Source organism: Mus musculus, chromosome 15, assembly GCF_000001635.26.
Source record: "Mus musculus strain C57BL/6J chromosome 15, GRCm38.p6 C57BL/6J".
NCBI lineage: Eukaryota > Metazoa > Chordata > Mammalia > Rodentia > Muridae > Mus > Mus musculus.
Genome location: NC_000081.6, coordinates 53,607,079 through 53,634,664, shown reverse-complemented (window position 1 = coordinate 53,634,664; position 27,586 = coordinate 53,607,079). Strand labels below are relative to the sequence as shown.

The following is a 27,586-nucleotide window of genomic DNA, read 5'->3' as shown; positions in this document are numbered from 1 at the left end:
TAGAAGACACACATAAGCCATTGCAAGACTTCATACTACATCAAGTATGAGAGTATGTACTCTGTCCAGCTGCTATTCATGTGGTAGGTTGTGACATAGTATGGGAGGTGAGGCAGATTCTTTCTCCTTGAAATTGACAGATAGGCTAGCTGCAAGAGAGTCAGTGAAAGCTCAGGAAATTGTGTGCCTTTTCCAGGAGAAGGTTCCCTTTCTCATTCTTAGGCCCTTCTCTCAACACCTGCTGGAACACAAAGGACATGTAGTACTTTGAATTCATCAGGGGAAAACGAATGTAATGTAGTTGAAGAAACTCCATACAAATTACAGATGTTAGGGCTCAATTGCCAAGCATCCAAAATGGTAGTCCACTGACAATGTCCAAAATGACAGCCTGAGCTCATCTCAGGCTGGACTCTGACTGGGTAAAACGAAAAAAATAAAAAATAAAATAAAAAACCTGCTGGTGGATAGATATGAGAATTCTTTAGAAATCTGTGAAATGGGGTTTCTGTCTGCCAGGAAGAGCCACTTCCCTTACTTCCCTTTACCTTGGAAAATGGGTTATCTAGCTCCCTGTTAGCACATACCTGTAACATATATCAAAGCCCTATGATAACTCCTAGGCTGTTCTGACTAACACTCCTCTATAGCTACCTGCTCTCTTTATAACTGACAATGCTTTCCCTACCTTTTTGCTACTTTATCAGTCTCCAAGAGGTAGCCGTGACAGTTTTCACCCCCAATGTCTCTGGCTATTGAAGCTCCACACAAGAGATAACTATGTGGCAGTTTCATATTTCCAATAAACCCTCTTTCCACCCATGTGCTGACCTACTTCAGTGGTTTCATTGGGCCGTCGCTTAAATCTGGTGTCAGTACCCGAAATCTAACCAGGAACTTCAGTTTTGATGCTTTGGTCATCTCACAACTGCAGATGTAAATCCTTTTCATATGCTCCCTTGTGATGGAATGCCCATGGATTCAGCCACAGCTACATTGTCTCCATGCACACATCCCAGCAGGACATCATGCTTTTGCCTCTACATCTTTTGTAGAGTTTGTATTTTTTCCTCTATAAGAGATCTATAGACAAAATAAATCTAAAGAACTAGGAAGATGAATTTCTAACCACTTATAGAGTAACTCCAGAAAATGCACACATTTAATCCTTAAATAAGCCATCCTTTGGATTTCTTTTTGTATCCTAATAAGGGCTAACATCTTGCTGGCTTGGCAGTTTCTTCTGTGAGAGGCAATGATTCTGAGAGTCAATTGGTCCCTAGGGTTAACCTGGCACTGGGGTCAAGAACTGCCAGTAATTTTGTTTCCTAGTCCCTTAAATAGCTCCTGGTACATACTAAGTATTGTGACAGTAAAGATAATTGAAATAATTATCACTTAGACTCCAGGAAGCCCATTCTATTCAAGCCTTAGGCTTAAAAAGACTTGACTTTTTCATCCTTTGACGCAATGTTAAGAGAGTTGACTCTGACTGCAATCTTGCTACCTAGCTGGAGGTGGAGAGGTGACTTCCAAGCCAAATTGGAGGACAACACTCATCAAACTTTTTTGTTAGCTTTAAAAAAAGATGACATACAAAATGAGCAAGTGTCATTATTGTGTTTTCAGAAAGTTTATTTTACTATTTCTTCTCCCTGATCACTTCTCCCTTCCTCCTCTCCTACCCCTTCTCCTGTCTTCTTTCCCACCTACTCTTCTGAGTAACCCCAGTCTGGTTTCGTGTAGCACAACGTGGTTTGTTGTTGTTCTTTTCTTAGTCTCCCGTCCTTTAAGGCCTCTTCTTAACTCTATGCCCATCATTGTCCCCAAAAAGAAAAATAAAAAAAAATTATGACTTCTGCAGGAAATGGATGAAATCAGAAACTTCATACTACTTAAAGTAACCCAGACTAAGAAGGAGGATTTTTTTTTACCTCGAAGTTCCATTCCAACCCATAAATGGGAGGTCATATAATACTTTAAAAGAATAGATACTTGTATAGCACTTGTGTGATAGATACTCAGCATATCTATGACAATCCCTGACTTGAAGCATCCTGTATCCCAACAAACACAAAAATATATACTTTTAATTTCTTCAAGTTTTGTCAAAATTGTCCTTAGACCCAGGATACTTAACCCCAGATGCCAGAACAAGAACAGTAACAATAATCACTATCATTTGTTTTATGTTTCTTATGTGTCCACCCTGTTTTAAGCCCTCTATTTGCTTTGTAAATCCTTACTAAACTCTGTGAGATTGGAGCTGATGCTTCCATATTTAAAATGAAGAACTTAAGGCATAAAAATGTTAAGTGATTTAAACCAAGTCTCTCAGGCTCGGAGCTGGTAAAATGGGCAGTGCTACTGATACCCTCTGCAGCATTCTGATACCACTGTGTATCGTGTCGCTTCTGTTGTGATAACCAGCTGCACTAGCATTATGATAGTTCATCATCACTTTGTGTTTCATACCAAACTTCAGCTTGAAACACAATATAAATAATCCCATTCTAGTTAGTTGTAGAACCTAATATGAGATATTAGGTTTTATAAAGGCCATCATATCACAGAACTGGAGACAGAATGGGTTACATAACAAACAGGTTTTCTCTCCATTTTAGAGTCCACTGGTGTTAGACTCAGATATTGGCAAGATTGGTTTCTTTTTAGGACCCTCTCCTTGCTTTTAGAGGGCTGATGATGTCTCCTTGTGTTTCCAGATTTCCCTCCCTCTGTATGCAAAGTTTATGCTAATCTTCTTTTCTTATGAGAACACTGTTCTCATTGGGTCAGAGCCCATGCTAATTAATTCAGTTTGTAGAGATCTATGTGAATTCAGGTGATTGTTAGAGCCAGAGAAGTGTTCTGAGTGATCAAGGCGAACCTGATTTAAGGTATTGTCAATTAGGTTCAGCAATGGATTGAATGTGAGGGTAGGAGGAGAACCAAAAATTAGTCAGGGTCAGGAAAAGTGTCTCAGCTGATAAAGATGTTTGCCACCAAGCCAGGTGATCTTAGTTTGGTAGCAAGCACCCAGGTAGCAAGCAAGGAGAGGACCAACTTTACAAAGTTTCCTCTGACTATAGTAAATTCTGAGCCTTTAAATATACAAATAAATATAAATGAGTATTTATAATTAAGAGACTCTAGAGAAAAAAAAAGAGACATTTCAAATTGCTTGCTGCACTAGCATGAAGACATGACTTTAATTAGGTGCAGCACAAATAGAAAACAGACTTAGCAGTGTATTTTTATAACCCCAGCACAGGAGTGAAGAAAGAAAGACAGGTAGATTGATTGAGCTCAATGCCCAGCCTATCTACCTAAGTTGGCATATTCTATGTCAATGGAGAGAGCCTGCTTTAAAAACTAAGATGAGCAGCAATGAACGAAGATACCTAGTGTTGTTCTCTTAGCACCTTATGAACACACATACACATGCACACACACATACATGCATGCACACATGAACAAATATGGCACACACACATACATGTGTGCACACATGAACAAGCTAGACCAGGTAACTGCCCTGAGGCCCCACAATGGCAATGGAGCCAGTGGTATGCAGAAGTCTAGGAAGAGAAATATCAGACAACGGTTTGGCCCAGAATTGAGAATATTGACTTGTGAAACCCTTGGAAATAACCTGTGAAATGTATAAAGTGTCCAAGAATGGGCATCAATACGAGGCAGGCCATGAGAGAGTACATTTTAGAACCATCAGAACATAGGTTTCTAGGATGCCAGAGGCAGGTTGTGCAGTCACAAGCCTGTTCCGCATTTCTTCCTTCACTCTCCTTCACTTCTATGTTAAGTGCGAGAGCTGGGGGTTTGTATTCCCTGAGCCTTTTCTTCTCTGAGCTTCTATACAGCATTTGTGCAACACAGACATCTCTTCAGAAAAAAAATATTGAAATGAATGTCCGGGCAATTTGAGGTAGACAAGAAATTGTGTTGAGAGGGGAATAATGGGGACAATTATTATGAGGACAGGTCATGTCCTGCTTTGCCCCTTTCTTGTCCCCGATAAACTACACAGTTCTGTCAACATTGATGTAAATAACCTGTAGAAAGGTGGCTCAGAACTTGGAAGTTAGCGTCAAAGACTCTATCTCAGTTATTATCTCAACTCTGTTCTTGCCCATATAACCATGGGCAAATAAAATATCCATATAAAAGTAAGTTTTATCTGCAGCAAAATGAGAACAAAAAAATTCCCTGTTCATAGAGTGTCTGTGAGGATTAAAAGGGATATTTTTGCAAAGTGATTATGCCCATATCTAATTAAATGGTCTGTAGCAGGTGGATCTACCTCTAAGAATCTGTTCATTCTGGAGATTACTGCAAAGATACACCGTTTACAAGTCTATTATAGTACAGTCAAGTGCTGGAATTCTGTTACAGTTCACAGCTGACACAAGCTGAGTTGAGTGTGTATAGTACAGGATGTATGACTTCATCACATCCAGCAAATTGCTTCAGACACAGGCCAGTTCCTTTGTCAACAAGAATCACAGTCGAAGGTATCCCAATATCTAATGACAACTTTCCATTGTTTGTGAGTGAAGCCACAGACTGGCAGAGATGGTTTTGTATATACCAGCGCATTGGGGTCTTTCTTATAGTTTCCCTCTCACCAGATTGGAGCTTATTGACAGATAACTTACAGTAACTGAGATAAGTTCTGATTACATGAGAACATTTTTTTTCATAACACAGAACTTTCTTCCACGTGTTATTCTAGACGAGATGAATCCCTACCACCGTTATCTCCAAACTGTCCAGTGTGTACCTTTGTTAGAGTCATCTCATGGTTGTTAGTGTTCTAATGATCTACTGATAGTTACTCATGCTTACTAGACTCAGCTAGTATTTTTATTAAGTATGACCTTTATGCACCCTACTATTTGGGTCTTAATGAAGAACATAGGCTTTTTTATTATTGTTGTTATTGCTGTATCTTGTTTCTGCAAGTGTGATATGACTGTAGAACAAGATGAAAATTGAGATATTAATTCTGACTTAACCCATACATATACATTCTAAACTAGAATGTCTCAGTCCAATAGGACTTCCTGAATTGATGGGAATGCTCTAGATGTATAGTGGTTAGTGCAGTAGCCATCAGCTATATGTTGTGGTTGAAAATAGAGCTATAAATACAACTAAGGAATGAAATCTGTAATATTAGTGAACTTACATTTAATCACTTAATCACATGTCACTAACAACTGTACTACAGAGCACAGCTCCATTTCTCAAGAGAGATGGATGTGATCTTTATGATTTCCGGAGTGTAGTAGGGCTTCAGCCTGAGTTTAGAAATGAGAAGCTTAAGGAGAAGTCTGTATAATGCAAAAATTGAAACAAAGGCTAAGAAACAGGGAAACATGTCATTTATGGAGAAGACAGAGGGCAGCAGGTGGTTATCCAATGCCAACTGGTCAACACTGAGAGAGTGTACATCCAAGTAACATTATACAGACTGAACAAATAATATTTATATGTTAGGGCTCTCTCCTCTCTCTCTTTACTCTCTCTCTCTCTCTCTGTGTGTGTGTGTGTGTGTGTGTGTTACTTAAGAATAACAATTGAAAAAGAAAGAGCCCATAAATTTTATAGAGAGCAAGGAGCTACAGTGGACATACTAAACAGAGGAAAAGAAGTGAGAAATGGTGCAACTATAGTATCAAAAATAAAAAAATTAAGTAAATAAAGGTAAAATACATAGGGCAGAAATCGAGGGAAATGAGAAACTTTTAAAAATATTTAAGGGTGGGGGAGGGTATGGTACTTTTGGGATAGCATTTGAAATGTAAATGAAGAAAATATCTAATAAAAATTGTTTTTGAAAAAATAAATTAAAAATTAAAAAAATAAAAATATTTCCCATTCTATTTCACAAGATTTATATAAGTATTGTACCTACATTAATCATTTCATTATTTGCAGTGGGATTATGGAGTATTATTGAAATTTTATAGTTTTATAAATAAATAACTCCACAGAGTTATAGCCTATACTATACAAGCTATCCGTTGTAATTTTCAGTAGCAATAATATGAGAATCTAAAGAGAATTCAGAGACAATTCTTGAGTAAATTAAAGAAACTCACCTGAGTTCCCGACACATCTGGGAGACTAGTAACAGAAGAAAGTTGAGACAGAAGGGATGGACAATGTTAGACTGAGTTTGGAAAGAATTGAAGCCTCTGAGGGCAGGCCCACTGTTCGAAGGGAAGGGAATATTCTAGAAAGACAGCAGTGAAATAGGCTACAACCAGTGCATTTTCTCTGGCCAGAGATCTCCAGAGTCTGGAGGGCAAAGATAGTCCAGGGATGTGCCTCCTCTGGCACAGAGCCAGACAGTGAATAGAAGAATAGAAGGCATAGGTATAAAGAATGAAAATAATGTGTACGTTTGGTGGGAGGCAGGGGAGAATCATGGAGATAATTTATGCTACCAAAAAAAAAGTATCCTAAACGAGGTAGCAAACACATGGTCCACTGTGTTCATAGCAGCTTTATTTATAATAGCCAGAAGCTGGAAAGAATCCAGATATCCTTTAACAGAGGAATGGATACAGAAAATGTGGTACATTTACACAATGGAGTACTACTCAGCTATTAAAAACAATGACTTTATGAACTTTGTAGGCGAATGGATGGAACTAGAAAATATCATCCCGAGCGAGGTAACCCAATCACAAAAGAACGCACATGGTATTCACTCAGGGATGAGTGGATATTAGCCCATAAGCATGGAATACCCAAATACAATTCACAGACCTCATGAATGTCAAGGATGAAGACCAAAGTGTGGGTGCTTCGGTTCTTCTTAGAAGGGGAAACAAAATACTCACAGGAGGAAATATAGAGACAAAATGTGGAGCAGAGACTGAATTAAATGCCATCCAGAGACTGACTCACCTGGGGAATCCATCCCATATACAGTCACCAAACCCAGACAATATTGAGGATGGCAAGAAGTGCATGTTGAAAGGAGCCTGATATAGCTATCTCCTGAGAGGCTCTGCCAGTGCCTGACAAATACAGAGGCGGATGCTAGCAGCCAACCTTTGGACTGAGCATGGCGTCCCCAATGGAGGAGTTAAGAGAAAGGACTGAAGGAGCTGAAGTTGTTTGCAACCCCATAGGAAGAACAACAATATCAACCAACCAGACCCACCCTCAGAACTCCCAGGGACTAAACCACCAAGCAAGGAGTACACATGGAGGGACCCATGGCTCCAGCAGCATATGTAGCAAAGAATAACCTTGTCAGGTATCAGTGGGAGTAGAGAGGCCCTTGGTCCTATGAAGGCCCGATGCCCCAGTGTAGGGGAATTTAAGGGCAGGGATGTGGGAGTGGGCTGGTGGGTGTTGGAACACCCCCATAGAATCAGGGAGAGGTGGGATGGGATGGGGTATTCTGATGGGGGGGGGGGCTGGAAAGGTGATAAGTTTTGAAGTGTAAATATAAAAAATCCAATTTTAAAACAAAATTTCTCATAGTTCTGGGGATGAGGAGGTCTGTGTTCTAGGTGCCTGGAGGTTGAGGTATGTGAGGGCCTTCTGCTTAGCATTAACATCTTGTTATCCTTCTGCATCCTCACATGGATGCTAGAGAGCCAAACTCAGATCGTCATGACTACATACCAAACACTCTACTGAGCCACCTACCCAGCCCTATAGATGATACTTCTAATTCCTGTGTTTTCAGGTTTTCTTAAACAATACAACTCTTATTGTATAGAACCTGTAACAGTGTTCCTGTTATTGTTCTGTCTGAGGTGCTGCATGACCTAGAAGGAGGCGCATACTAAGCTCCTGTCCATTGGTCACTTGCTAGCTCTTTATGTAGCCTCAGTTTCATTGCGGACCCATTCGGTAGTGACTAGGTGCCTGAAGCTTGATGACTTAGTGCCATCAAAACAGGATGAGTCAATAAAAATGGTCTTTAAAAAAAAAAATATTCCACCGAGAAACTCTCAGGTCCTGGAGAATGGCCTGACTTCCTATTGATCATTTTACTGCTTCAATTATTTCCTCAATCATGGTTGGTTAATTTAGATCCCCACCAACCCTCTTTTTCCATTGTCTAGTATATTTGGTCCCTGTTAAATATGAATCTTCAGCGGCACTTCCATTACTAAATTGACAGTTGCCTAATGCTTTATTGGCATCTGTAGGAATGAAGCATATTTCTTAGGAACCATGTAGGCGGTAGCCCCCCCCCCCCTTTTTTTTTTCCTGAGCCATCTAAGCATAGCCAGTGTTTTGTGTTCCTGTAATCCTAATCTGAAAACAGCAATCCATCTGTTTCATTGTTTTATTCTTTCCTAATAGAAGAAAATTTCCCCCTACTGTCTTACTGATCTACAGTCATCCAACCCTGATGGGCTCTTGTAAATGGAATTAACTCCAGTGATGTGATGGCTTTTCATATTAGTTATCATTTCAGTAAATCCATTCACTCTCCCTGGCTTGCTTTTTAACCTCCAGCTGTTCCCCAATTATTAGCTCTTGGATGGCTGCTTCAGCAGCATTACTGTAGTACTTGCTTGTCGTAGATATTAATACTAATAAGCAGTTTATAAATGTGCAGTGTTAAACACACATAAGGATTATTGTTGATAAGCCTAATTGTAATCAGAGTTTTCCACTGGGTGAGTTAGGATTCTTGTGGTTGCAAAGAATAGAAATCAACTCAAGGTGGCTTCAGCAAAGCAAAGAGGCACTGCGGGGTTGTCTCAGTACATATGGAGAGGAGTTCTTTGACAAGTTTTTGGAATAAAGCGACAACTCAAAACAACCTTGAGATTCCACCCCATACCAGTCAGAATGGCTAAGATCAAAAATTCAGGTGAAAATAGATACTGACAAGGGTGTGGAGAAAGAGGAACACTTCTCCATTGCTGGTGGGATTGCAAACTTGTACAACCACTCCGGAAGTCAGTCTGGAGGTTCCTTAGAAAATTGGATGTAGTACTACCGGAGGATCCCGCAATACCTCTCCTGGGCATATTTCCAGAAGATATTCCAACTGGTAGGAAGGACACATGCTCCACTATGTTCATAGAAGCCTTATTTATAATAGCCAGAAACTGGAAAGAACCCAGATGTCCCTCAACAGAGGAATGGATACAGAAAATGTGGTACATTTACACAATGGAGTACTACTCAGCTATTAAAAACAATGAATTTATGAAATTCCTAGGCAAATGGATGGACCTGGAGGGCATCATCCTGAGTGAGGTAACCCAATCACAAAAGAACTCACATGATATGTACTCACTGATAAGTGGATATTAGCCCAGAAACTTAGAATACCCAAGATACAAGATACAATTTGCAAAACACATGAAACTCAAGAAGAACGAAGACCAAAGTGTGGGCACTTTGCCCCTTCTTAGAATTGGGAACAAAATACCCATGGAAGGAGTTACAGAGACAAAGTTTGGAGCTGAGACGAAAGGATGGACCATCTAGAGACTGCCATACCTGGGGATCCATCCCATAATTAGCCTCCAAACACTGGCTATTATAAATAAGGCTGCTATGAACATAGTGGAGCATGTATTCTTATTACCAGTTCGAACTTCTTCTGGGTATATGCCCAGGAGAGGTATTGCTGGATCTTCTGGTAGTATTATGTCCAATTTTCTGAGGAACCTCCAGACTGACTTCCACAGTGGCAGAAAATGTGGTACATTTACACAATGGAGTACTACTCAGCTATCAAAAACAATGAATTTATGAAATTCTTGGACAAATGGATGTATTTGGAGGATATCATCCTTAGTGAGGTAACCCAATCACAAAAGAAGACATTAGATATGCACTCACTGGTAAGTGGAACATAAAAAACAGAACACCCAAGTTACAATGTGCAAAACAAGAAAATCAACAAGAGGGAAGGCCAATGGGTGGATACTTCATTCCTCCTTAGAATAGGGAACAACAAAATATCCATGAAAGGAGTTACAGAGACAAAGTTTGGAGCTAAGACAAAAGGATGGACTATCCAGAGACTGCCATACCCGGGGATCCATCCCATAATCAGTCACCAAACCCAGACACTATTGCATATGCCAGCAAGATTTCGATGAAGGGACCCTGGTATAACTGTCTCATATGAGGCTATACCAGTGTCTGGCAAATATAGAAGTAGAAGCTCACAGTCATCTATAAGATGGAACACAGGACCCCCAATGGAGAAGCTAGAGAAAGCACTCAAGGAGCTGAAAGGGTCTGCAACCCTATAGGTAGAACAACAATATGAACTAACCAGTACCCCTCTCCCCAAGAGCTCGTGTCTCTAGCTGCATATGTAGCAGAAGATGGCCTAGTAGGCCATCAGTGGGAAGAGAGGCCCCTTGGTATTGCAAACTTTATATGCCCCAGTACAGGGGAATGCCAGGGCCAAGAAGCAGGAATGGGTGAGTAGGGGAGCAGGGCGGGGGGAGGGTATAGGGAACTTTCGGGATAGCATTTGAAATTTGAAAGAAAATATCTAATAATAAAAAGAAAAGAAAAGAAAAAAAATGAGGCAACTGAGTCTCAGGATAAATTAGAACTGTGAACTGAGAAATCAGAAAGAATCTGACGAAGCCTAGGGGTGCTGCTTTGTAGTATAACATGTCCCTAAGAACAAGAGGCACCAGGCTCTGTCCATCTCAGTATTACAATAGCAATGACCAACCGTCTGATGTCTTTCTTTCTGATGGTTTGTCCTCTAGCTACTTCCTTCTTACTTTTATTTGTTTATTTGTTTGTTTAACATTTATTTGTTTTTTCAGTACTAGGAATTATACCCGACCCCTCATGTCTGGTAGGCAAGAGCTTTATGCCTTAATTCTTCAGACTTGATTTCTTGCTTCTCCTTTCATTCACAGAGAAGCTAATAGTTTACACTCTCTTCAACATTTCATAGGTATAGCTAGACCCAACAGAACCCTGTCCTGTGTTCTTTTAGTTTCCTAATTTTCTACTTCCAAATATGCCCTGGCCATTCCTATCCCAATTCCAGAATACTGGAATTCACATTGATGTCAATACAACTAATGTGAGTACCACTCCTGCTAGTCATCTACATCCAGTGGCCAAACACCAACCTTCTCATATTTAATGAGACTGACATCCTAGAAGATCTGTTTTGAAGTAGCCAAAATAATGATTAGCCTTTCTGGCTAGTGCTTACCATATTGAATCCTCAAATAGAGAAATATGTGTTTGTGCACATTGTATACATTTGTCAAGTACTTACTAAGGTGAAGTAAATCCTGCTGTTATGGTTGTCAAACCAGTCTTTAAGTGCACCTTGATCTTAATTAGGCTCTGTGGTAGGCACTTGAATATATGCACTTCAGACTTTTAAATCATTTTCTTTTCACATCATATATTGTGAAGTGGCTTCTTCTGTAATTCCCTTTTAATAGACAAGAAATGAAGAATCCAAGAATCTGAAATAAAATAGTCAAAGTCACACAGTACGAAATGTATTAGATAAAGAAGACCATAACTGTAGTTCTCTCTAGCCACATAACCTTTGTCTTCACTGATGTGGTATTTGAGCTGTGTTGTCTTGGCTTCCTCAGCCTGTTCTGTTGATTCTATGAATGATAGAAGAAGGAAAATTCCCCTACACAAGTTAGCAATGTCATATACTGGTGAAAGGGTAAGGTATGACAGCCACAATATCACATGGTAAATATCATAACTAAAACAGCTGGAGAAGAAGCTCTTTCAACTGAAAGATCAGAAAATCTTTCTGATTTTCCAGTTCACAGTTCTAATTTATCCTGAGACTCGGTTGCCTTTTTTTTCTTTTCCTTTCTTTTCTTTTTATTATTAGATATTTTCTTTATATACATTTCAAATTTCAAATGCTATTCCAAAAGTTTCCTCACTGAGCAACCTTGGGAAGTTTCCTTTCGATATGCCTGGAAAATACAGAACAAATAGTCACTACCTTATAGTGACTCTATAGTGGAAAAGTTGATATATGTTGAAGTCCTGAAAGCATACTCAGAAAAAAAAAACCAAGGGCCCTTCAACAGTAAGGGCTATTGCTACAAAATGCTATATATGTAAAGGACACAGGATAGATATTTACACATCCAATGCTGCTAGATATGGAACAAGCATTGGCCACTTAAAGTAGAATTCTGAAGAAAGGCCCTTCTCCTTCTATCACAGTTGCTGAGTGTGTGCTGTGGACAATACTTTTGGTGCACTATTAGTTAGAAATGCAAAGGCAAGCATTATGACAATATGTGGAATGTTCTAGATTCTAATTCCACAAGGCAGATGGAACCTAGGAAAAATGGCTGTAAGGAAACACCTAACAATGGTTAAATCCATGAAAATTCTAGGGATGTATCAAGAGACAGCAAACTAAGTTCTCTGCCAAGCCCTTTTGAAACGCTTTTATTCCAGGAGCTTTTATCATGCCCTGTGCCCCAAAGGCTCTCTCCCAATTTTCACCCCTCCCCCATTGCACACACTACAAAACAGACCATTGTCCTTCTCTTCCAAGATGACACTGCTGGCTCTTCATATATATCTTAATGAAGAATTGTTCAGTTTTCTAGCATATTCTTCAGCTTGAGAAGGTATAAAGCCAAAGTACCAATGCATATTAAAAATTGACTTTTTCCTGGTGGCAGCTTGTCGTTTTTCAATTTGGCATCTTTCCTTGTTCTTTTTTTCCACCATGTAAATCTGTGTGCGACTTGATTCATAGGGGATTTTCTTGTGAGGTGCCTTTCTTCAAGCATATGGATAAAATTTCCAGGTTTAACTGAATGAAGGCTGTTTAGAGTCTTGCTCTGTTTACAGTCTAAAGCAGATCACTTCTGTTCTTGGCCTCAGGCCTAGATGCCCAGGAAATTAATGGTGCCTCTTGGCCTGTGACAGCCTGTTTACATCCTGGAGTTGGTCCCTGGTTTTTACTGGCTTTGGGTGCCCGATCTTCCTTAGACCTGCTGCCAATTCTATCTGGCATTCCTCAGGGCCACCCTCCTCTGAGCAGTCCATCCATAGTCTGTGAAGTCATAATGGCTTGCTTTGTATGCTTTCCCGTGATTGATGGCATGGAATAATGTATCATGTACACTTGACTTAAGCTAAAAAGAATTTGATCCACTCTGTGTGTGTGTGTGTGTGTGTGTGTGTGTGTGTGTGTGTGTGAGTGAAGGCCAGAGGAAGATGTGTCAATCATTTTTTGAGGCACTATCTCTTACCTAGCCCAGAGCTCACTGATTCAGCTAGTCTTATCTAGCCAGCTTGTTGAAGGGATGTTCAGGCTCTTCTTCTCCCATGGCGAGAAGGCTAGCACAAACCCCTGGGTTGATGTAGGTGCTAGGGATCCAATCTCCGCTATCATATTTTAATTGCAAGGGCTTTATCCACTGAGCCATCTCGCTAATCCTTTCTATTCACTTTTTAAAACTGACTAAGTATATTTGTAGCCAGTACTATGCATACTGTTCCCATTCTTTTACAGGTAGAGAAACGGAGGCACATCAGAGTTTAAAAACTTGTCATATATCTGCTGACTGGCAGAGGCAGAAAAGGAGGGAGTCAGCCACGCAAAGACAGGACCTGCTCCCTTGACTTCCTTGCTGCGCTGCTTAGCCTTACTTACAAGTTGCCCACACCAACCTTTTGTTTGAGTCAATGAGTTGTATAAAAAGCCCTTTACACACAGGGAGAGCTACCTATGTTCTGGCTGTTATTATTAGCATGTTTAATGAAAGACAAAGGCTAAGGACATAGAAGTAATAGAAGTACATATATCATGCCTGGGATTTGTCAAAGACTGCAGTAAGGTTTTTTTGTTTTGTTTTTGGTTGTTGGATTTTTTTTGGTTTGTTTTTTGTTTGTTTGTTTGTTTGTTTGTTTGTTTTTTAACTAAATGACCACGGGAAAAGAGGTTGGTAAAATATTGATTGTTTGAAAACTAATAGTCTTTTATGCTACTGAATTTCTCCAAGCCTTTAGTATTCTATTGTATATTAATGCCCTTAAAAGTGGAAATACCATCCAGGGTTTTCTCACCTAGCCCCCACTATTTTCTATTAGAATATCAAGCAGGAAAAGCTACCAGTGCAGACTAGGATACTTCCATAGACTGTTTTTGGTTGGTTGGTTGGATGGTTGGTTGGTTGGTTGGGTGAGTGGTTGGGTAGATGGGTGGGTGGGTGGTGCTTGGTTGGTTGATTGGTTTGCCAGGCTAGTCCTCTCTGGTATATGGGAACTTGGGTTGCAGGAGAGGTCCCATTACTCTCTAGCCAAGTGCTCATGATGCTAAAACAGCTTAGACATGGAAATGTCTCCCATGCTAAATTCCTGCTTTCCTTCCAGGAGGCTGAATGTTGTTGGATCATCCCAAGTAGACAGTAATACTAGCCCCAAACACAGTCTTTGGCTATTCAGTTTCTAATGAACATGTCTAGAAGACATTTCTTATGCATTATCACAAATCACTGTTGGAATCATTCTGCTTGATTCTCCTGGCAAAAGACTCTTGAAGACTGGCGCCTCATCTTGTCCAGATGCCACACCATGTGTTTTTCTACTTTCTGATTTAATTTTGTTTTGTCTTGTTGGAATAAGTCTTATCTATGAGTTTAAAACTTTGCAGAAACCTGTGAGTCAACCTGGGAAATTATCAAGTCTTTGGGTGTTCCTCAGGGGCTTGTCACATCCAAGAAGTCCTCCTCACAGTGCCTTTGAGAATCTCGTACAACTTTGAGATTTTATACTATTCTACTGTGTGAAACAATGTTTACCTCTGTTCGGTCCTTTGGGTGGAATCAGATGCCACTGTACACCGCTGTTCTGATCATTTTGTCAAAGATGTTAGTTCATTTACTAGCAACCAAAACCAACTGTAGTAACTTTATTGTCCTGTAGGAACAGTGGGATGGAAAAGAGAAAGACAGAACTAACATCCTTAAAATATAAGAATCTTTACATCCTTCCATCCTTAGACTTAACTCTTTATTCCAAATTGAAAGCACCTAATTTTATATATACATTATTAATTGTATAAAATGTATTAAAATAATATATTTGTAACCCATTGGTATATATAATCAGAAAATTTCACTGAAGAGACTACATGCCTCTTTGAGTCTCATATCTGCCTCAGTAAGTAGGATTTCCTTGAGTTCATTTGATAGCATATACAGCTGTATCAGGGCCTCCTGAGAGTAAAGAGACTGCTGTGGTGCATGAAAAAAACAAGCAGAGATGGTAATTAGTCCCAGCATGTGCTGCTCCAAGCACCTTTCTTGGTACTTCCCATCCACATTTTTCTTGGTGGAGTTGCCTTCCTTTTTTGTGGTTCTCTAATGCCAAAAGTTTTACTTGCATATCCTCTACGCTTGCTGAAATGTTGTGCCTCCTGTGAGCTAGGTTTCTTTTTTTGACTCCTTTTTGAATGTCTAGACCAGCCAACTCTGTTTTCCATTTACCTAGTTTTTAGGGCCCCTGTTTACCAATTTCCTGATAATGGGTCTTGAACCGCATGCTTTGACACCTTGCCTAGCTAACTGGTTGGGCAGATAATCCTCGGTGTCTCATTACTGATGCACAGGCCGCCTCTTGCCTCCTATGTTTGTTTGGTCTTCTTCTTCTTCTTCTTCTTCTTCTTCTTCTTCTTCTTCTTCTTCTTCTTCTTCTTCTTCTTCTTCTTCTTCTTCTTCTTAACTTTGTTTTCTTTGACCTTTCCATTTAAACCCAGGTTTTGTTCTAGGTTCTGCTCCATCATATCCTTGACATGTTTCTGATCTTTGGATTTTCACCAAATATCTCTGTGGATATGCCTGGAAACTTAACACTTGATTTAATTATACACCTAATACATAATGAATGAAATACTAAAGCTCAGTCGTTGTACTTAACAACAGTGATACAAGAAAGAACAAAACAAAGCTGGTAGTCCCAAAGAGTTTACTGTCATATTTGGCTGTGAAACATGATGTTATGTTATGTTATTTTGGGTCTCATATTAGTAAACTGATTATTCATTTGTTCTTGTGAAATTCCCTGAGGAGAGGAAAAGTGCTGAATGACCAGCAGTAAATAAAGATGAACAAGTCACATAAAAGTCCAAAATGTTTTCCCTTTCTACAATCTAGTAACCTTGGCCTCACCTATAAGGTGAGACTAGTAACAACTAACTCTCTTGGGGTTAAGACTGCCTCCGACAGTGCTAATAAAATACCCAACACTAGGCCATGCATAGCCTAGTCACGCCAGTAAATAGTAGCCATAGTTCTCACCTAAGTCATCCAGTGTTTATTATTCCATTTTCCAGGAACTTTGGCAACACTGGGAGATCCCAGTATTGTACTTTCAGCCTTCTCCCATAATGTCCAACCTGAGCAGGATGGGATGAGATGGAATAATGGAGCTGTGAGTCACAAAGTCAACAATGCAGTAAAGACTCGCCAGGCTTCCTCTGCACAGGGACATGGATTTCCACACCCATTTGGGGCTTTAATGTTTGTGTTCAATGTTTCCTTCATTTCCTAGCAGTCATAAGATAGAGAATAGTGTTCAAAAAGAAGGAATTTCCTTGTAATGGCCACTTACTGTCCTGTGTGTCAGGTGGCAGATGCATGTACGTTCCCAACTTTACAACATCCCTCCAAAGAGTTTCTTATTCCTGCTTACAGATTAAAAAGCCGAGACCTCGAGTTGACCAAAGTTGCATAACTAATCAAAGAAGATCTAGAGCTGTTGTCCTTTATAGCAAATGCTCCTTAGTAAGTCAAAGACTAGCTTATTCTGTCCACATTTCCCCTCCTACACAAACCACTCTTAGACAGCCAAGGAGTCTCCAGTGAAGAAATAAATTCACAGCAGTGTTGCTGTTCCATTGTTCTAATACTTTTTAAGGCTGGGTCTTAGATGAATCAGTAGAAGTGCTTGTCATAAAATTTAAAGAGGCCTTCCAGAGTTCATGCAGGTGTACACCCACAATATTGCTTATTCTAATCCCAGTCCTGTCCCTCCTGCCAAACCCCCTAGAGGCAATTACACATGGTGTCTATCACCATGGTAACCAGGACAGGCCTGAGACTGGCTAGAGACAGTTTGACATTCTTACCCTTTTGAGTCCATGCTGCTATTTCTGGACACCTCCTGCCCTGAAACTCTTTCCCCTTCTCCAGAAGTACATTTTATAACCATTTTCATAATACAGCTGCATAGGCAGCGAGAAAAGTGGCCAGGAAGTGGTCCATTTGCTGACTACCTTCTTTTGTAAGTAGCTAAGTTGCTGAAGATTGTGAGACCAGAATTTAGTGGGAAAATTTGTGCTCTGAGTAATGAGTGGGTCTGACTCTGACACAAGATGCAAGGAATTTCTCTATCCATTGTTGAGTCTCAAGTCAACCCTCCTTATCATACAGAAGAGTAAACAGATTTTAACAGAGAAAAATGAGTGAGTGTATAACCTCACTTAGCTACTTCATGCAACATTGGGAGTAGAAAGTTCATTTCTGCACTTAGCACTTTTCCATGCTAAGTCAGGGAAATGGAGTCTACCATACACAGACTTCTCTTGATTCTATTATAACCCTAATCAATACTTGTTTAGAAAGGCAGGCAGCATACTTACTGTCTGTGCTCAATTTGGCTCTCTTTCTGAAAAGCATGTTTTTATTGGCCTGCTTTGGGCTAATCATGATAGAACACCTGAAGTAGCTAACCTTTAAAAAGAAATGGGCTATTAAGCTTACATGGGAGGTTCAAATGAAAGATCAGATGACCCAATGGCTACGTTGTAATGATGGCAGCAGCATCAGATCAGTGCATCAAAACAACTGGTCACATCACAAGCTAAATATCATAGAAAGAGAATTGAGCCAGGATCCCCTCTGGGTGCATACTGCCAGTGACCATGGGCCCAACCCATTATATATCTACCTATTCCCTACCTCCCAAACGGTCAACCACATACTAAGAGAACAAGCCTGTAACATCTATAGAATGTTGACCCAAACCAAATACTTCCCATGTAGTAGAGTATGAACACTATTTCATGGACCACCTACTTTAAACTTATCTATCATAGCAACCCAAATTATAGAGTTTTAAACTATTTTTTAGTTCTCCTGAGTTGGGAAGTGGTTCTGTCTCTTGAGTTTGAGAACAACTACTACTATAGATTTGAGGCTTTTCATATCCATGATTTCTTATTTAGTTTATGGCCTGGGCTTTTCTTTCCACTGAGGTGTTAAGTCTATGCATCCATCATCATCTTATATTCCTAGGTCTCTGTCAAATTCAACAGGAAATGAAAACCACTACATTTCTCATCTAGCTGTGATTTGACCAGAATATGTATGGGAGAAAGAAATTTTTAAAATAAGAGACATTCTGTTTCCCCTTGTCGGTCATGATAGTGTTAAAGAAGAAGCCGCCTCATGTACTGTTGGTATATTTTCAATAAAAGTTTCTTGTCAAACATGATGAAACACTCTTTAGATTTTCATTTTCAGTGGAGGACAAAATATTCTCAAATATACATATGTATTTTCTTCCAACACCTTTGTAGGAGTTTGGGTTTGTGCTTCCAGGATAAATTAGATACCAGCACACAATTGACCTGTATTAGTTGCCAAGGTATAAAGTTTAGAAGATTTTAACTTTTGTAATTATGAATTTCTACTCTTTGTCTTAAAGTTTAAATATTTTCAGAGTTGCACTATTTATATGCTGCATGTCAGAATCTTCACTAATTGATATCATTAATAACACCCTGAGACTGGCCCTAATTCTCAGGATAAATAAGATTAATACCATGTAGCAGGGACCCAAAGAGGTTCTTTGTACTCTTTCTACTGTGTTCTACTGACTGTAGTTCCAAAGAGAGTCCTAACCAGAACCCAGATGGAAACCCCAATCGTGGACTTTGAACTTCTAAAATAAAAGAAAATTATGTTTACTGCATAAGCCACCCAGTTTATGGCACATTATGATAACACAACTGTTATCACATGAATCATAGTGCAGAAGTTGGTATATGGAAGCTGCTTGGCTTAATTGACTACAGCACATCATAGTTGAATGCCAATTTTCTAATATTCCTCCCATTGAGAGGTAGGGTCTGAAAACCTAGCATCTGGGAATGCTTACTGACTGATATAATTTGTAATATATGATGGGTGTGATAAATGGCCCAATGTCTGGGACTAAGCCCAGAAATAACACAAATGCTAAGTTTCTAAGTCATTGGAAAATTTGCAGTGAGTTTGAGTTTCTATATTGCTATAAGGCCCCAGAGAGAGGCACCATGTGAGAAAAGACAGAAAAGTCAAGGAGCACTAACCTCCAGACACATAAATGAAGTAGATCTTCAGATGAACCATCCAACCTAGCCCTTCACCAAATACCTAACCCATAAGTGCATAAGCTAAATAAATGCTTTGAGCTATGAATATAGACTCAAGAACTGCAACAAGAGGCTGTTTCTAGATTCCTCTCTTCTGAAACTTATTTTAGGCCCAGTTTTGTTTACTCCTAATGAAGTTTGTTTCCATGGTTCTATAAAAGCAGTTATATAGAGACCATTGAATTATATAATTCTTTGGTAATTAAATATTAAATATGTAAATAACTAGCTAAAGTCACATAGCTACCACTTCACAGCATCTATAAATTTAACTAACTGCCAATTGAAAGTGTTCAGAAAAACCACTGTACATTTGCTAAACATGTACAGACTTTTTTTTTGTATTCCTAAACAGAACCGAATAACCTCTATTTGCATAATATTTACATACATTGGGTATTATAAGAAATCGAAAGATAGTTTTAAATACATGGACAGATGTATGCAGCTTATATGCAAATAGTATACCAATTTTTAATGAGATACTTTGACATCTGTGGATTTTGGTATCCATGAGGAGTCCTGAAAACCAATCCCCTGTGATGGTTGAGAGATACCTGCATGTGATTAAAAATAAGTAATGAGGGCCAGAGACATGAGTGAAAGCAAGGGCAGCTCCTCCATCGAGTGCATTATCTTCAATAGGCCACCTTGCTTAGGATCAAGAGAGCGCCAGGCCCGGGACTGCTCAGCTGTGAGAACTGGTTTCCTTATCTATAGAAGCAGGTCCTATTCACCTTTGCCACTGATGGCTTTATGAGTATGCGAACTCAGCTTTTGTACTATGTATTTATGAGTGTGTATTCGTGTTTCTTCCAATGTATTAGAAAACTATTCCATGGTGCTCCAGCCCGTGGGACAAATGAAATATCTAAGTCTTTGCTGCACCCTGTACTTTTCTTGTCTCCTCCAGCCCTCAGTAAATATTTGTTGAATTAATGAATGAACAAATGAGTATGTGTTAGTCACTGCAGTTACAAAGACAAATGAGATATGATCCCTACCCTTGAGGAGCTCACAGTCTATTGAACACAAGCAGCAAATTAAATACCGGTCATGCCTCCTGGCTAGTTCATTCTTTTATTGGGAAACACCATTTCATCTATGTCTAGCTGCTATTCATACCAACACCCAAATGAAATAAGATACGTGAAAATGTACCTTGGAGGAGCCTAGAAAGGGAGCGGGGGCTTTCCACTTATCCTGCAGAGATGGCCTCTCTATGGGGACGATCTGGGAAGGAAATAGGGAGAAATCTCCCCCACCAGGGCTGCAAGGACCCGAGTCCAATGACTCAGAATCACCCTCAGGGACCTATCAGAAAAAGCAAGAGCAGAACCAGTGACATGCCAGTCCATCAAACTGTGCCTGCCCTGGCTACTGAAACAGCAGAGTGGGGCCACTGTGTGAGCACAGCTCCCCAAGCTGCGGAAAGGGTTTGAGATAGACACTGGGCCATTGCTTAGGTTTGTAAAAAGAGAGGTGAGATAATTTAAATCAACCTGAATGTATAATTGTGACCCCTGAGAGCTAGGAATGAAGAAAGAGATACTTGATAAAGAAATGCTTGATAATGGACAGCCAAGCCGACTTAGGAGCAAGAGCAGATTACTCTGGTAATCTGGTATTCTACAGCTCAATGCAGTGACTATAATTCGGAGAAACCCACTATATCGTGTACAGAGAACCATAAGAAAGGAGCTCAGATATACCATGATTAGGAAATAGAAATGCTAATAACCTTGGTTTAATCAGGATCTTTCACTCACATGAATTGAAGATTATAACATATTCCATGAATATGTGCAAGTACATGTCTGTCAGATTTTTTTCAAATATTTAAGGAGACAGAAATGTTTTCTACCTGGATTTCTTTATTAGAAACTGTAAACATATGTTGAATTATTACAAAATAGTCCATAAATGTGTATAGCTAAAATAATTAATTGAACAAGAGCAAAGTGTAGAAAACCCAGATTTTTTAAGCAACCATCTTCATCCATGTTCTTAAAAGAAGTAGTTCTTTTTCCTTAACAAATATATTTCCCTGCCCTGAGAGGCCTTGCAGGCATGGCTGCTGTGTGACATGTGTGTCAGTAGGTGTCAGAGAAGAGGGAGGCTATGTCTAAGCTCAGTGTTCTAACCTGTGGACATCTGAATGATTAGAAGCCAAATGCTAACTGAAAAACAGAATCTAGCCTGAGACTATCACCAGTCCTGCATTGACATCCAGACCTGGACCGGCTCTAAGGGTGGGGAGCCAGCCTAAGACCCCTGCATGGGGCCACATGGACAGCCCAGTTGTGGAATAAGCCTAAGACAACTGCAAGTCCAGCACCATGAAGTCTGATGAAGGAACTCGCCTGAGATGACCATCCCTGACATTTAGGTCCCATGCATTGACATGGACAAAGGAGAATGCCTACCCCCTCCCTGTCCCACCCCTTGCCACTTATGGCAGGCAGGAAAGCTGGCCCCAACGTCATCAGAGCAGGAGAGCTGGCCCTGCCCCTCACCTGCTGCAACACTTGGAAGACCTGCACCTCACTTGGGCAGCATGATAGAGCTTGCCCTGGATGTGGGGGTTACTGATGAGCTGACCACAAATGTGCGAGCATGAGAGAGCTATTCCTGCTTCTTGTCTGCTATGTGGTGTTGCAGAAAATGGAGAGATATCCCTTTTCCTTCCCAGCTGTGGCAGGAGAGAGACTTGGCCCTGGGGTGATGTAAGTGGGAGAACTGGCCATGTCCTTCACTTGCTTCAACACTGTGGAGAATGGGGCCCTGCACTTCAACTGGGCATCAGGGTAGAACCCACCAGGGTTGCTAGGGCTTGTGGATGAGCCAGCCCTGAGGGCATGAGAGTGGGAGAGCTGGCTCTGCCCCTTTCTGACTGCAGCACGGGATGGGCCAGCCAGAGCAGGGCAGGAGAGCTGGTTCTGATGGTGTGTGTGCAGGAAAGCTGGTATGGTGACCAGCTTAGATGCCTCTCAGGACCAGATATTGGGATTTGATTGACCCACCCAAACATCTACCCCAAAATCATAGATGAACTGCTGGAGCATGTAAATGGGCAGGTCTTACAGATTCAAAGCTACAGGGTCTCCATGACACAAGATATCTGAGATGAGACCCCATGAGGTTCCAGTACTGTTATGTAGTAGAAGCCAGAGGCCTCAACTCGTTGCAATGAACATTTGCATGAAAAGAAGTAAGGATTAAGTGTGAAGGTATACAGTGGGACACACTAGGACACACTACAGCTTCCACAAGTTTTTTTTTTCTCTTCTAGGGGAGTTACATGCGTACAGATTGGGTAAAAGGGGAGGGAGAGGAGAGTGTAATGGGGTGCATGACATGAAATTCACAAAGAACCAATACAAAAATAAAAGCATGTTTCAAATTTGTACATCTTTACCCCCTTTCTTTATACTTCAGAACTTTTAAGTTAGACAAAGGGATAATGATACCTTTGTTTAATCTCATAGGTGAATGGGTCTTTCCATTATTCTAACAAAAGTATATATCCATGTCAATATTTTTATATGAATCAACATGCAGTGTTGACTAAAATCCCGTTGGAAAGACTTCTTTCTGTGTTGAATACAGCAAGGGGACTGTGTCTGAGCATTGTTGCACAAGGGTGCTACTCTTGCCTGGTCAAGTAGAGGACTCGGCTACAGCTCAAATAGACTGAGCTCTGGGGGTAGAGTGACACTGATTGAAAAGGAGAATCTGATGGAATACTTAACCAGCAGTCTGTTTGCTGCCTTTGTTCACCACACTCTGAGTTCTTGCACGCAGAGACTCCTTGGGAAAACATCAAAATTCCTCTCCTGCTGGAAGCTTGAAAGTTTATCAGCATTAGCATCTAAAAAAGAAAAGACAATCTTTATTAAAACATAGTTTCTCCTTCAAAGAGTAGTTCATGGCAGTCAACATTAGACTCCAAAAGAACCAAATTTATTATGTCAGTAGTTACACAAAATTATAAATATCAAAAGTTTTTAAAGTTAGCCAAAAGCTGTCAGTGTGATCCATTACAAGTTTGAGCACTCTCTTCTGATCCTGGCAAAAGAGATCCACTTTCAGAGAAACAGCATGAAAGACACCAGCATGGTGTCTCACATCTACAGCACGTGGCAGACTATAGTAGGAGGACTATAATAAATCTGAGGCCATCCTGGGCTAGAATGAGATGCTGCCTTTAAAACAAAAAAAACAAAAAAAAACAAAAAAAAAGAAAGAAAAGAAAAGAAAAGAAAAGAAAAGAAAAGAAAAGAAAAGAAAAGAAAAGAAAGGAAAAGAAAAGAAAAGAACAACATTAAACAAAAATATAACTTGATTACTAATTTTCCTTTCTGTCCTTTGAAGTTTTGCCGTCTTTCTTTGACCTGTGGGTTAACTGCCGTTGCTCTTGGCTGTTATAAATATTTTCCTGTGTCATGGGCTATCTTATTTTAGTACACTTAAAAACTCTAGAATTTCATGGCCCTCAATTCTTGTCCTTATGAGAGGTGCTGTGTTAAGTGAATTAAAGTTGGAAGTGACTGCAAAGATAAATACAGTTAAAAAGAGACATGCCTGTTTCCAAGACATCTGCATCAATCAATGCCTTGGGATACAAAGCACATACAACGGAGAGGTGCACAGAAGCAGGGATGTTGCATGGCATAGATTACTACTGGTACCAGAGACCTGCCTAGTTCCACAGTCTTCTCCCCTAATCAACAGTGCCAAATATTTCAACAGGAGTTAGCATGCATAGAAAGAATCCTTGAAGCATGGGCCCTTCTTTCTCTTTCAATTCAGGAAAAAAAGTTTCTATGATAATATCATAGACCCCCACCCCCAAAATAAAACTTAGAAAGGTCATATGTGTTATGCTCCTTACTTCAGGTTAAACCAAGCACCACCTATCCATAGAATAGTGATATGCCGGCTTATAACTCTTCAAGCAAAAGAGACTGTTTGGCTTTCTTTGATAACCCAGCTTGATGTTTAACTACCTTCCAGAAGGGAGATTTTTGTTATGAGTTCAGAGCTGATCAGAGCTGGTTCTACTATCTATGCTGTCACTCTGACCATGGAACATTTAGTAATCTACTGCTCTGGCTAAATCTTATCCAACTGCATTGGAGTATTGGAATAAGCAACAGGCTTCTTACTGACATGGGGTTATTTTATGGAGTAAAGAGAAAACAGAAAAGACCCTTGAAAGATGTCATTTCTCTGTTCCTCTGTTAGCTGGCATCCACCTAGTGCAGTACAAGAGTTCTTCAGCATTACTGTGCAGGTAGAGAGTCCAAAGTGTGGTCATTTCCTGAGGTAGTAGACAGCATGGTGTAACTGGAAAAAAAAATTGGCAGACACTTCAAAGGGAAGCTGGCTCGCCATCAGAATAGCAAGATAAAAGGAGAAAACGTTTAGTGTGTCACTCTAGACTGTGGGAGTTAGTAGTTACTGCTTATGCCAGATACCATTTGACATCACCGGGGCACAGGACCAAAAAGCTTTGTAGCCAATCCCCTGAATGATAAGGGAAGATGAGTCCTTTCATTTGTCATTACTAAGGAAGCTGGGAGACATGTTGTTGACAGAGACCTACATAGATCCCTGCATACAGATGACAGGGAGCAGGAGCCTGGTTTTGTGGGTACCAGCTGTACCTCAGTAGCTTTGCCCAGAAAGTAAAGCACTTTGAGACAAGAGTTGTTTGCTGTGCCGATGTCTATGAAATGCCTCTTGGTTATTAGTGACTGTACCTTTACCATAGTGAGGAAACTTCTGACCCAAGACTGCTATGAAATATGCTTTCAAGACTTGGGGACTTGAAAAGTGCTCTGTGAGCTGAAAAAGCTACTCAAGGTTTTCATACTCTGCTATAAATAAGCTTAGTCCTTCCTGGCTATCAAAAAGCTGGAAGCTATCTTGCGGGTTTTTGTTTTTTTTTTTTTAAGCAACAAAAACATAGAGTATGTGTAGCCTCTGCCGAGGTTAGCACTGTGGTCTAAGGTGAAGGATGACAAATGCGGACTGTGTCCTCAGATTACTCACATGCAGAGCTGATATTCAGCAACTATTCGTTGAATAAAACATGAAGGGAGATACTTTGAAGGATCAGTTGTTATATGGCATAAGTTCTGGCAGTTTGTGCTGTGATTCTCTCTGTGGGTCACATGATGGGATAGACAGAGCCTTGGAGAAGATATAATGTTTGGGCTACCTCTTTATTTTTTGAAGTTATGATATAATTACATCATTTCTTCTTCCCTTCCCTCCCTTCAAACTGTCACATATACTCCTTGCTGTCTTCTAAATTCATGGCTGTGTGTATGTGGGGTGTGTGTGTGTGTGTGTGTGTGTGTGTGTGTGTGTGTGTGTGTGTGTGTATGTATCATAACCTGCTATATAACCTATAAACTGGTCGGTCTGCATAATGTTCCTTGCAAATATGTTTTTGGGCTGGCCATTTGGTGCTGAATAAACAGTTGGTGTACTCTTCCATTGAGAAAACAATTTCTCTCACTCTTAGTATTCCTTAGTTGCCTGGGCTACATCTGAAAGGGGGAGTTATTGATTTGCAAAGCAAGCACTTACAATTTGAACATACACCATAAACACACACACACATGTCATAACTTCATATGCATGGTACATGGGCTGGGCTGTTAGGTTCAAACCTACAGTATGATGCAAGGCAACACCAGTGGTCAGATAGGAGGCAGAGGGAAGATGAAACACAGAACTGGTGATACTTTAGTGTCTCTTCAAGTCCTGGCGATGAATGCTTTCTTCATTATAAATCAAGCCCCACTCTTCAACATTCACTTCTTTGAACTTTCCTTAAAAACTAGAATCGTCCTCTTGGCCTATAATATCATTCATCTTCTAAAACGTAATGTGTGAGATGATTTCTCAGCATGGGAATATTCAGTGTCAACACAAGGCGTTTATGTGTGTACACTCTTTCAGAAGTAATACTCTTGGGAACCACAAAACATAAAGGTGTATGAGTTTAATGTCATTGCCTATACAGGGAGTTGTGGGAATTCTTGTGTGCAGATGAAAAGAAACACAAGATCCATAGATCTTCAATGAGAGAGCATGGCCAACTTCCCATTGCACCTTTGCCAATTTGTCTTGTCACATCAAAAATCTCAACTGTACTCAGAGACACAGTGACTCTGAAACTCAGAAGCTCTGGGGACAAACTACCTCTTATACTCTCTAAGAAACAAGTGCTTAGCACAGAAGGAGGGGGCCAGAGCGAATGTTAATCAGCTCAGGGGAGCACTCCATACAGTAACTATCTGAGAGGTTATGCTTTGTAGTTACATTTTCTTATGCTTTTCAGGCCCCTAACTAACGCTAGAAGGCAAATACCACATACTCTCTTAGAACAAAATGCCTCTGTTCTCCTTCTTGGAGACAGAATACAAAAGAGTCACACTAACACATGAGGTATATAAAGGCATAGAGGGTGTGCCAAGGGAACTACAAGAGACCCCTGACTTCCTTTATAAAGGGCAGGATTAAGAGCTGGGAAACTGAAGTTTTGTAACTGAGCCTGAACCAGCAATGGATGCATTCCAGGGATGGCAGAAAGATTCAAGAACTGCCTTGTTGCTGTGGCTGAAGAGTCATGTTGTGATGATAATAACTATGAGAATAAAGAATAGATAAAAGTACGAGGTGCTAAAATATTGAAACATTACCAGTAAGTTCTTATGGCCTTACAAAGATAGACCTTGTGGCAGGGGACCTAGATATTCGAAGACATTACAACCTCTGTACATGCATGTGCATGTGTGCACGCGCACACACACACACACACACACACACACACACCATCATACCAAAGCACCATCCTACCTGTGCAGCCATCATGCTGAGAAAACCAGGGAAGAGCAGAAGGACCACTTTGGTGCTATGAATACAAAAATGGAGGGCAGCTGTGCATCCTCTTCTGGGAAATGAGTCAAATCGATGAAAGATGTTAAATCACCACAGCACATGTTAATCTCAACCCTGAAGAGACGATGGTCACTTCTAGTTTTAATGAATGATTTCATGCGCATCCCCACTCATAGGAATGAAGAGGAATTTCAGGTTTCTATTTTATTTTTGGTTGCACACCCATTACATAATCATTATCCTAAAAGT

General features: G+C 40.2%; 1 protein-coding gene and 2 non-coding genes across 8 annotated transcripts in view; all 3 read left to right on the top strand.

Moving 5' to 3' along the window:
- Samd12 (sterile alpha motif domain containing 12) overlaps window positions 1–27,586 on the top strand; it is a 503,423-nt gene that overhangs the window by 267,871 nt on the left and 207,966 nt on the right. The window lies entirely within an intron of this gene.
- Mir28c (microRNA 28c) lies at window positions 20,386–20,460 on the top strand. The gene has a single exon (NR_039538.1). It is a non-coding gene; the product is annotated as a microRNA 28c (primary transcript).
- Gm23200 lies at window positions 21,467–21,598 on the top strand. The gene has a single exon (XR_003951689.1). It is a non-coding gene; the product is annotated as a small nucleolar RNA SNORA17 (small nucleolar RNA).